This window comes from Eptesicus fuscus, chromosome 1, assembly GCF_027574615.1.
Source record: "Eptesicus fuscus isolate TK198812 chromosome 1, DD_ASM_mEF_20220401, whole genome shotgun sequence".
Classification (NCBI taxonomy): domain Eukaryota; kingdom Metazoa; phylum Chordata; class Mammalia; order Chiroptera; family Vespertilionidae; genus Eptesicus; species Eptesicus fuscus.
The window spans coordinates 68190437-68202569 of record NC_072473.1 but is presented as its reverse complement, the minus strand read 5'-3'; positions in this window follow the sequence as shown (position 1 = coordinate 68202569).

Here is a 12133-nt window from a genome sequence, read left to right as displayed (position 1 = left end):
GCAGAGGACTTGAAAATATACCTCTCCAAAGAAGACTATACACACACACACACACACACACACACACACACACACACACACACACGCATACACATACACACTAGAGGTCTAGTGCATGAAATTCGTGTATGGGGGGGGGTGTCCCTCAGCCCAGCCTGCACCCTCTCCAATCTGGGACCCCTTGAGGAATGTCCAACCACCCGTTTAGGCCTGATCCCCGTGTGGGCAGTTGCATATCCCTCTCACAATACAGGACTGCTGGCTCTCAACCGCTCACCTGCCTCTGCCTGATTGCCCCTAACTGCTTCTGCCTGCCACCCTGATTACCCCCTAAGCACTCCCCTGCCAGCCTGATTGACGCCTAACTGCTCCCCGGCCTGCCCAATTGCCCCTAACTGCCCTCACCTGCCAGCCTGGTCACCCCTAACTACCCTCCCCTACCAGTCTGGTCGCCCCCAACTGCTCTCCCCTGCTGGCCTGGTCCCCACCAACTGCCCTCCCCTGTTGGCCCGGTCACCACTACCTGCCCTCCCTGCTGCCCTGATCGCCCACAACTGCCCTTCCCTGCAGGCCTAGTCCCCACCAACTATCTTCCCCTATAGTCCTGGTCCCCCCCAACTGCTCTCCCCTGCAAGCCTGGATCCCCTCAACTGTCCTCTACTGCAGGCCTGGTCCCCCCCGCCAAAGCGCTCCCCTGCAAGCCTGGGTCCCCTCCAACTGTCCTCCCTTGCAGGCCTGTTTCCCCCAAACTGCCCTCCCCTTCAGGCCTTGTCGCCCCCAACTGCCCTCCCCTGCTGGCCCAGTCCCCCCTAACTGGTCTCCCCTGCTGGCCTGGTCACCCCTAACTACCCTCCCCTGCAGGCCTAGACCCTCAACTGCCCTCCCCTGCAGGCCTGGTCACCCCTAACTACCATCCCCTGCAGGCCTAGACCCCCAACTGCCCTCCCCTGCAGGCCTGGTCACCCCTAACTGCCATCCCCTGCAAGCCTGGCCCCCCAACTGCCCTCCCCTGCTGTCCTGGTCCCCCTCAACTGCCATCCCCTACTCGCCTGGTCCCACTGAACTGCTCTCCCCTGCAGGCCTGGGTCCCCCCCAAGTGTCATCCACTGCAGGCCTGGTCCCCCGCAACTGCCTTCCCCTGAAGGCCTGGTCCCCCCAACTGTTCTCCCCTGAAGGCTTGCCCACCCCCAACTGCCCTCCCTTGCAGTCCTATTCCTCCCAACTGCCCTCTCCTTCTGACCTGGTCTCCCCCAACTGCCCTCCCCTGCTGACCTGGTCACCCCCAACTGCCTTCCTCTGTTGGCCCCGTCACCCCTAACTGCCATCCCTGCTTGCCTGATCACCCCCTATTACCCTCCCCTGCAGGCCTGGTCTCCCTCAACTGCCCTCCCCTGCAGGCCTGGGTCCCCTCCAACTGCCCTCCCTTGCTGGCCTGGTCACCCCCACTGCCCTCCCTTGCTGGCCTGGTCACCCCCAACTGCCCTCCCCTGCCAGCCATCTTTTGGCGGCCATCTTGTGTCCAAATGGGGGCAGCCATCTTTGACCAATGGGGGCAGCCATCTTGTGTCTTGGAGTGATGGTCAATTTGCATATCACTCTTTTATTAGATAGGATAGGTATATGAAAAGATGTTCAATCTCACTGGCATTTAGGGAAATTCAAATAAAAACTACAATGAGATACCACCTCACACCTATTAGAGTGGCCATTATCAACAAGAGAAGCAATAACAAGTATTGGACAAGTTGTGGAAAAAAGGGAACCCTCATTTACTGCTGGTGGGAATGTAGACTTGTACAACCACTACAGAAAGAAGTCTAGCGATTTCTCAAAGAATCCTATCTAATAAAAGTATAATATGCAAATTAACCATCACTCTGTCACAAAGATGGAGGCACCCATAGCCACAAGATGGCGGCGCCCATTCCCAGGGGGGGCAGTCACTGACAGCGGGCAGTGTGAGTGCCCTGCCAGAATTCTTGCTTCATCGCCATGCCAACTTGGAAAACGTTCCACGCCAGGCCACTGATGGGCCTCTGGGTCGCGGAGAGCCTCTGGGTAGCGGTCGTGGAGCAGCCAGGCCCCACAGAGAGCTACTGGTGCACAGATTCATGTGCAGGGCTAGTTAAGAATAAAGCTAGCATATGACCCAGCAACCCCAGTCCTGGTTATATACCCGAAAAACTCAAAATAATGTATTCACAAAGATATATGCACCCTTATGTTCACTGCAGCATTATTTATGGTGGAGAAGACATGGAAGCAACCAGTGTTCTGCAATAGAGGACTGGATACAGAAAATGTGGTACATAAAAACAATTGAATACTACTCAGCCATAAGAAAGGATGAAATAGTTCCATTGGCAATAACGTGAATGGACCTTGAAAACATTATGCTAAGTGAAATAAGTCAGACAGAAAAAGTTAAGAACCATATGATTTCACTCATGTAGGATATAAAACTGAAACTTATGAACACAAACCGCAGAGTGGTGGTTGCCAGAGGGAAGAGGGTGGTGGAGAAGGGGATCCTAAAATGAGGTGACAGGAGAAGATTTGACTTTGGGTGGTGGGCACACAGTGCATTATACAGATCTTGCAACATAGAAATCCAGACATGAAACCTATATGTTCATGTTAACCAATGTCACCCAATCAATTTAATATTTTTTTTAAAAAAAGAGAATGAGAACTCTATTTTATTGTATAGAAAAATGTAACAGATAATGTTACATAGAAAGTCTTCACTACAGGAGTGGTTGGAAATGTGACAAAAAGAATTCAATGCACAATAAAAAAAGAGAAAGAATATATGGACACAGACATCAGTGTAGTTAGTGATTGCAGGGAGCAGAGGGATGGGTGGAAGTGGAAGGTGGTATAGGGGGAATAAATGGTGATGAGAAAAAATAAAATAAAGGAAAGAAAAAAGTATTCAATGCATAAAGGTAAAAAAAAAATCTAGAAAAGGAACCACAAGAAGTTTAAAAAGTAGAGGAAAAGACAAAGCAGCAATAGACCAAGGCAATCAAAGGTGAAGGAAAAAGCATTTTCTGTATCAGGAATATTGGTAGATGTTTAAAGAATGAAATAAACTACCAAGAATTCTTTAATTACTAGCATGGTGACTCATTAGTCGACTTTTGTATAAGCATATGGAAGAAGATTTATTTGATTCTGTAATTGATTTCTTGTAAGTCTAAATCAATTCATGACCACCAAGAGAAATGTGCTCTAAACTGAAAGTCCAAACTAGGAGAAATTTGAGGCCTAGAGATTCCTTTAGAAAGCCAAGTTCCCCCAGAGTATCAATGGAATTTTCAAATGTTTGTGGCACAAGAGGACTAAAGAACCAGAAGATACACTGAGTGGCCAGATTATTATGATCTCTGAACACATAATAATCTGGCCACTCCGTATCCTGGTGCATGAATTCATGCATGGGTGGGGTCCAGCCAGCCTGGCCAGGGGGAGGGGACATGGGCAGTTGGCCAGCCTGCCTGCTTGTCGAACTCCTGGTCAAGGGGACAATTTGCATATTAGCCTTTTATTATATAGGATATACACTGAGTGGCCAGATTATTATGCGTTCAGAGATCATAATAATCTGGCCACTCAGTGTATGTTTTTGTTGATGTCATCATTGTTGTTTTTCCCTATGGCTGGAGAATAGTGTATCTGGAATCCCAAAATTTTAATTTAAGACTGATAGATAATATTTGAAGTACACTTTCAGAGGTTATTCTAAAGTTAAAATGAGAGTCTTTGGGGATTAAATTACTTAAAAGTAATTTTAAATATCTGCTACCAGACCCATTGCATTGATATTAGGTAATGATAAAACACTACTTCTGAGGGTGAAAATCTGAGGCAGTTATTGGCATTTTTTTTAGTATTATTGCACTTGCAGTGATTTACAAAGATGCCATCAATTCTCCAAATAGTTAAGTCAACATTTCTCAATGTTGTAATTTTTATTTGTGATATTATTTTCCAGAATGTTCTTATTAATTCACATTACCTATATGGAGGGTTTTGTTTTTTTTCCAGCACAGCATTTATCAAGAACCCTCAAGAAAAACGTTGATAGGAAGATCCATTTTTTAAGAAAGGAAAATATTAATCTCCAAGATAGATATTTTTTATGTTATTTTTGTTGCATCTAAACTGAACATACCTGCAATTATAGTTTACAGTCAAAGATTGTTTGATTATAGATACTTCTGTGTTATGTGATTTTACAATGGAAATAAAACATAACTTTTGTCCCAAGAAGTTAACTGCTCACATGGTGCCAAACATCTGGAACAATTTCATTAATTGTCTGGTAATATTACAATATCCACATGTTGGTTGCTGGGAAGATGAAGCATCAATGTAGCAATAGATAACTGAGGAAAAAATATATTTTTCATTAAAAAATACCTCTACAATATACAGATAATGTATTAGAGCAGTGGTAGGCAAAGTCATTAGTCAACGGAGCCAAATGTCAACAGTACAACGATTGAAATTTCTTTTGAGAGCCAAATTTTTTTAAACTTAAACTTCTTCTAACGCCACTTCTTCAAAATAGACTCGCCCAGGCCATGGTATTTTCTGGAAGAGCCACACTCAAGGGGCCAAAGAGCCGCATGTGGCTCGCGAGCCGCAGTTTGCCGACCACGGTATTAGAGAATTGTACACTTGAAATCTATATAATTTTGTTAACCAATATCACCCCAATAAATTCAATAAAAATTTAAAAAATATTTTCCTGAAGAAATTTAATTTTGTTGGTAATTCAGTTCAAATAATAATTCAATTTAAAGGGGTTTTATAAAGCATCTAGCATTCATTTAACACTATGCTAAGCATCATGGGAAATCCAAGAATGTATAAAATACTAATATTAATTGAACACTTTTCTGTGCTAGGATCTGTGCTGTGCTTATTACATGAATTACCTCCCTTTTTTTTCATAGCATCTTGACAAAGTAGGAACAATTATCTCAATTTTAAAGATGAAAAACCTGAGGCATAAGAAAGTAACTTATTCTAAGGTCATACAACTAGTAAGTACCAGAGCCTGAATTCAAACTTGATCAGTCTGACTTTAGAGCTTGAGTTATGACCTACTATATTTTTCTACCTCCAGTCCTAAAGGCAATCTGATCAGAGAAATGGGACTAGAGGCCGACCCAGCAGAATATAATTAAGTGGCAAATCATGTAGAACACTCAGATATTATTATGAAAGATTAGAAATAGACCCCGTTTCTTATTTTTATGGAACTGAAAGGCTTTAGTGGCAGTTATTGGCTCCCTCAGATTTACTTTAGTGGCCTGCTTTGATTTATTTGTAAGAACTATCATGCTCAGTAATTTAAATAAATAAGACAGAATGAACTAGGATGACATTATCTTATTGTTTGTATTTTATTTTTCATTGTTCCCTGTAATAACATCTAATGCAAAGGGATTTATTTCCAATTATCTATCTTTCCTGATATCCAAAAACCAATGATAAACTTTAATTTAAAATGTTATCTTTGTCCACCATCACAAACAATCAGTTTCCAAATACTGATGCTTAATTTTCCCTCTCAAATCTATTCTTTACTTTGCAGTCCTACCATCACACTGATGTAGGTCCTTTATATTATTAGACTTTCTAATGTTCTTTAACAGGTCTTCCTACTATAGTCTATATCTTCCCTTCTTCTCCTCCCATCTTATCTATACAAAATTGATCATCATATCTAAAACACTCCTCTTGTAATTTCATCTTCAAAGATAGAAACATTCTGTGTAGAACCATATTTACAGTATAAAATTTTAAAGTCTAGAATTTCAGTTAAGGAATTCTCAACACTCAAAAAATATATATTTGCATCAGCAAAGACTTTGGCATAAACTGTTGTATTTTCTGTGGTAAAATTATTCCACTCTAATGATATGATCTCCTATAATACTATCTCTCTAAAATCCTACTCTTCTTGAGGACAAAAATCTCAGCAGTCACAGAGGTCAGGTTTCATAAAGATGGGAATGCTGCCTTCTCCCTAACCAGCCCAGCACCACAGGGTTTTGTTTTGTTTTGTCCCCTATTCTGAACTCCTACAATGTTTTGATAGCCTTTTAAAAAGTCACAGAATCAGCCTGGCTGGTGTTGCTCTGTGGTTGAGTGACACCTATAAAGTAGGAGGTTGCAGTTACATTCCCTGGTCAGGGCACATGACCTAGTTGTAGGCTCAATCCCTAGTAGGGGGCATGCAGGAGGCAGCCAATGGATGATTCTCATCATTGATGTTTCTATCTCTCCCTCTCCCTTCCTCTCTGAAATCAATAAAATATATTTTTAAAGTCATAATTGCATGGTTAGATTGGAATTTAAAAGTCATATAGTCTAACAATCCATTTGATTATCATGTGTCTTCTACAGCATCCTTGAAATGAGTCCTCTAACTTTATTAGAAAACTCTCAGTCATAGGAAATTCACTACTTTGTGAGGCACTCACTTTTATCTTAATACTAGAGGCCCGGTGCACGAAATTTGTGCATGGGGGGGTGTCCCTCAGCCCAGCCTGCACCCTCTCCAATCTGGGACCCCTCGAGGGATGTCCGACTGCCCATTTAGGCCCAATCCCAGTAGGATCGGGCCTAAACGGGCAGACAGGCACTCTCACAATCCAGGAGTGCTGGCTCCCAACTGCTCGCCTGCCTGCCTTCCTGATCATCCCCTAAGCACTCCCCTGCCAGCCTGATTGATGCCTAACTGCTTCCCTGTCAGCCTGTTTGCCCCCCACTGCCCTCCCTTGCAGGCCTGGTCCCTCCCAACTGTCCTCCCCTGATGGCCATCTTGTGGAGGCCATCTTGTGTCCACATGAGGGCAGCCATTTTTAACCACATGGGGGCAGCCATCTTGTGTGTTGGAGTGATGGTCAATTTGCATATTACTCTTATTAGATAGGATACCACAACAGAGTTATTTCCAATATTAAGTAAAAATAAGCATCTCTGACAATTTTACACATGGTCCTTGTTTTATTTTTTTTTCTATGATTAGTAATCATAGAAAATAAAGTTCATGAGAAAGCAGATACTACAAGTAATACAGAAATCATGAGCATAAGACAGAAGTTAGCCTGTGGTAGAAGATGAAATAAAATCAGAGACAGACATAAGCTAAATCAGTAAGTATGGTAATTTACTTATAAAGAAATCAATAGATTCTCATTTCTCATTTCTGTGTGGATCATCATTTCTAAATGAATGACTCTAGTGGCTACTGTTAGCTCACAGATCTGCTTTTAGACAAGGAGACTATTGTACTAGTAGCTTGAATAGCATTCTCATTTTCATGAAGCCTAACAACCTGTGTGACTGCTGAGATTTTTGTTGTTGTTGAAGAAATGAATAAACAATGAATAAAATGTCTTATTACTTTTCTTATATATCTACCCAATAAATACCTTCCCAGTGATGCAATCATTTAAGGTTAAATAGTAAAATCTAAAACGATATGCAATATATTATTTTTAGATTATATAACCATTTGCAATCATTTTATAATCCTCATTCTAATTTCTAGCATATTTATTGTTTCCCCAAGCTTTGTGGCATCAGTGGATTCCTTAACTATGTCCTATCTTCTTTTAATGAATAATCAAAAATGATAAGACCAAAATGACAGCTTCAAAAACCAACCTGGTTGATATAAATCCATTTATGAATATATTGTATGTCTGGTTGAAAGACTATTAAAAAAAAACTTTATAATTGTACCATCATCCAAAGCATATTTCTGCATCTTGCTCAGTGTCTTATCATTTTCAAACTTGTTAAATGCCTTTCTGAATACACTTGAAGCGAATGCATGGCAGTAAATGCTCATTCTATGTGTGCATATCTTACATCATATTAAAGTATAATAGAGAGAAATGTATGGACTCTAAACTCAGGTATTATGGATTTGAATATCAGATCTGAAACTTATCAGCTGTGTTATCTCAGACATAATATTTAATTTCTCTGTGCTCTGTTGTCTTCATCAATAAGGTGAGGATTATAATAATGGATTCTACTGTGTGCATATTAATGCATACAAAATACATAACCTCACACCCAAAACATACTTTTTAATTGTTAGCTATTAGCTATTACTCCAATAATATGATAGTTCTGTGCATGTGAAGAGGTGTGAATTGTAAATCTCTTCCTTAACTATTCCAATTTGAATAGTTTTGTGAATACAGTAGGTATTCAAATAGCAGCTTATTGATCTTTATTCAATGAATATTTGTTGAGCACCTCATGCACATAAGACACATAACATAGAGAATTTTAGTAATAATTAACCAGATTCCACAAGAAAAAGCAAGTCAATTTAGGTTTACATATAAACATAAGGTAGAAAAAAGGAAAGCAAGAGAATTGGAAAAGGAAATGACATTTTTATGAACTAGAGCAGTGATGGGCAACCTTTTGAGCTTGGTGTGTCAAACTTTGCCAAAAAACTGAGCATAACTCGGGTAGTGTGTCACTTTGAGGAAAAAACTAACTCCAAGACTCTAGTCGCAAATTTTTCATCCTCAGGAGCAGCAAATGTTTCATCCTCGGCATGTGGCCACGTGTCATCAGAAATGGCTACGCGTGTCAGTGCTGACACGCGTGTCATAGGTTCGCCATCACTGAACTAGATATTGCTCAGAGCAATTGAGAGGAAGAATAATTTCCAACAAATAAAGAGTTCTGATAAATAAGAAAAACATGAACAAAGTTTAGGGAACATTTGTTAATAAGATTAAGCTAATTAAACACCAAATAGTCTTTAGAAACAATAGCTAGTAGGGAATTGGGTATGGTTTTGATACTGTTGTACAGTAGTTTATAATAGTGAAACTTAGACACAACCTAAAAGTTCAATAATATGGTATTAATTCAATGATAATAGTAATAAGACATCCATGATCTGTTGGTGAATATATGCAGACATAGGTATTGAAAGAAGGTCACCTTGTTAAGTTGAATAGCACAAAAAGTATGATCTAAATTTTAAAAAATAATATATATATATTAAAATGTCTAATGGGCACAACAAGGGTGAAATTACAGTTAATTTATAGTTTATTCTTTTTCTCAACACTGTATTAGAACATTTTATAACAAATATTTATTTTAATGATTTAAAAAATAAATTTTTATTTTATAGATACATTTGAAGCATAGTAACCTCCATCTTGTATAAAAAACTGCTGTTTGAATTCTCTGCTATTGTTAGATAGTACCTAGTCCTGTAAACTCTGTCATTATAAACTCTCTCACTTTGAGACAATCTGTTATTCTGTAAAATGACTGTTTTTTAATTCAAATAATAGAAAAAGATAAACTTTACTGTCTGACCTTGCAAGCTAGCCATCCAATGTAATATATAATTCCCATAGTCTTATGCCAAGTACAAACTCATTATGTATTCAAGATTACAACTGTCTGTAACAATAACTCACACAGAGCCCTTTGTAATATCTGCAAACAAAGAGGCTTGAAAAGTATAAATATGAGACACTTCCTCTATGTCGGGGCTCAGAGATTTGGAAAAGACACCTCCCTCTGGGCCACGTGCAATAAATGACTCCTAATTAATTGGCTCATTAAGGCATCTTGTATCTCATTCAGTGATTTACAATACAACACAGTCACAGAGCATTTCTTATTATTCAAAGTCATTTAAGTATATATTGCTAACTTTTCACTTTCAGGAGGCAGATGAAGAGCACATTACTTACTTCAACTTAAAAGTGAAGAAACAATAGTCACACAGTTTGTTAATGTCAGAATTAGGCCTAGAAACTATTGCATTTTTTTTTTCATGCTGACCATGTTGGAGTTAACAGCAATGATAAGCAAAACTATTTTATAATTTGTTTTGAAACATTTCAGGATGGACATACTTTTATTCCAGTACTGTTTCTTTAGCTTTTTTTCCATTTTCTAAATAGACTACAGAGAATTATATATATAATGTTTCACATAACAGTCAATCTTCCAGTGAACTTATAATTTTACCTTAGTCACCTTACTTTCATTTTTATTCAATGAGAACATCTTACAGCCTAAGCTAATTCTAAAAAGTAAATTAGGAAGCTTAAAAGAATAGTAACGAGCCGAAACTGGTTTGGCTCAGTGGATAGAGCGTCAGGCCTGCGGACTGAAGGGTCCCAGGTTCGATTCCGGTCAAGGGCATGTACATTGATTGCGGGCACATCCCCAGTGGGGTGTGTGCAGGAGGCAGCTGGTCGATGTTTCTCTCTCATCGATGTTTCTAGCTCTCTATCCCTCTCCCTTCCTCTCTGTGAAAAATCAATAAAATATATTTTAAAAAAAAGAATAGTAACCTTTTTCTAGCAACATTTGGTGAACCAGGCAAGCAATTTTCTAGGTACTAGTAAAAATGCCTTTCTTCCAGAGATAATCTGTCTGTTCAGAAATATAGCACTTGCAGTGCATATATTTGGGGAGCAAATGGAAAATAGGTTATATAAACATTGTATTTTATTGTTATTGAGTTTAGCCTTGTATTTAAGAATGCATTAGAGATTTTGAGAAAAATAATTATGGATAAGATGGAATAGATAGACATCTTATTCCCCCCATTTAGGACAGTTATAAAATCCCTGGATATTATATATATACTAGAGGCCCAGTGCATGAAATTCGTGCACAGGAGGGGAAGGTCCCCTCAGCCCAGCCTACACCTTCTCCAATCTGGGACCCCTTGGGTGATGTCCAATTACCGGTTTAGGCCTGATCCCAGAGATCGGGCCTAAACCGGCAGTTGAACATCACTCTCACAATCTGGGATTGCTGCCTCCTAACCGCTCACCTGCCTGCTGGCCTGATAGCCCCCAACTTCCGCCCCCTGCTAGCTTGGTTGTCCCTTACTGCCCCCCTGCTGGCCTGGTTGCCCCCAACTGTGTCCCCTGCCAGCCTGGTCACCTCTGTCCCCCCTGCTGCCCTGGTCACCCCTCACTGTCCCCCTCTGTCAGCCTGGTCTCCCCTAACTGCCCCTCCACTGGCCTGGTAGCCCCCAACTGCCCCCCTCTGTCAGCCTGGTCACCCCTAACTGCCCCCTGGTAGTCTGGTCACCCCCAACTGTCCCCTCTGCCGGCCTGGTCACCCCACACAGCCTGTTCAGTCATCCATCTGCTTGTTTTGGTTGTGATGGCCCCTGGCTTTTTATATATATAGATATACACTGAGTGGCCATATTATTATGCATTCAGAGATCATAATAATATGGCCACTCAGTGTATATATATTAGAGGCCTGCTGCATGAATTCGTGCATGGGTGGGGGGAGGGGACATGGGCAGTTGGCCAGCCTGCCTGCTGGTCCAACTCTTAGTCGAGGGGACAATTTGCATATTAGCCTTTTATTATATAGGTTATACACTGAGTAGCCAGATTATTATGTGTTCAGAGATCATAATAATCTGGCCACTCAGTGTATATACTAGGTGTACTGGTTAATAATGCAGATTTTTTTCAATAGATGGAGTTACACATATGTTGATATATATGCCATTTGATATGTATGCTATTTTGTTGTATTAACAGCAAGCTTCAAAACTTCATATGTCAAATTAGCTAAATGTGTTAACATAATAGATATTTTTATACTTAAAAATGTAGAATTTCCTGCCAAAAAAAAGAGCATTTGCAGGAAGTTATAATTCATTACTTTATTTTGAAGAAAAGTGCTGCTGAATACTTTGGGAAGCTTATAGCGAACATGCTCCATCTCAAGATACTTGTGAACACTGGTTTAAATGCTTGAAAAGTGATGATTTCGATGTGAAAGACAAAGAATGTCCAGGTCAACCGAAAAAGTTTGAAGACCAACAATTACAAGCATTATAGGGTGAAGATGCGTGTCAAACTCAAAAACAACTTGCAGAAAGATTAAATGTTGCTCAGCAAACAATTTCCAATCGTTTACAAGCATTGGGAAAGCTTTTAAAGGAAGGAAAATGGGTGCCACATCAACTGAACAAAAGACAAATGGAAAACCAAAAAGTCATCAATAAAATGTTGCTTCAACAGCATGAAAGAAAGTCTTTTTTGCACCGAATTGTGACTGGTGATGGAAAGTG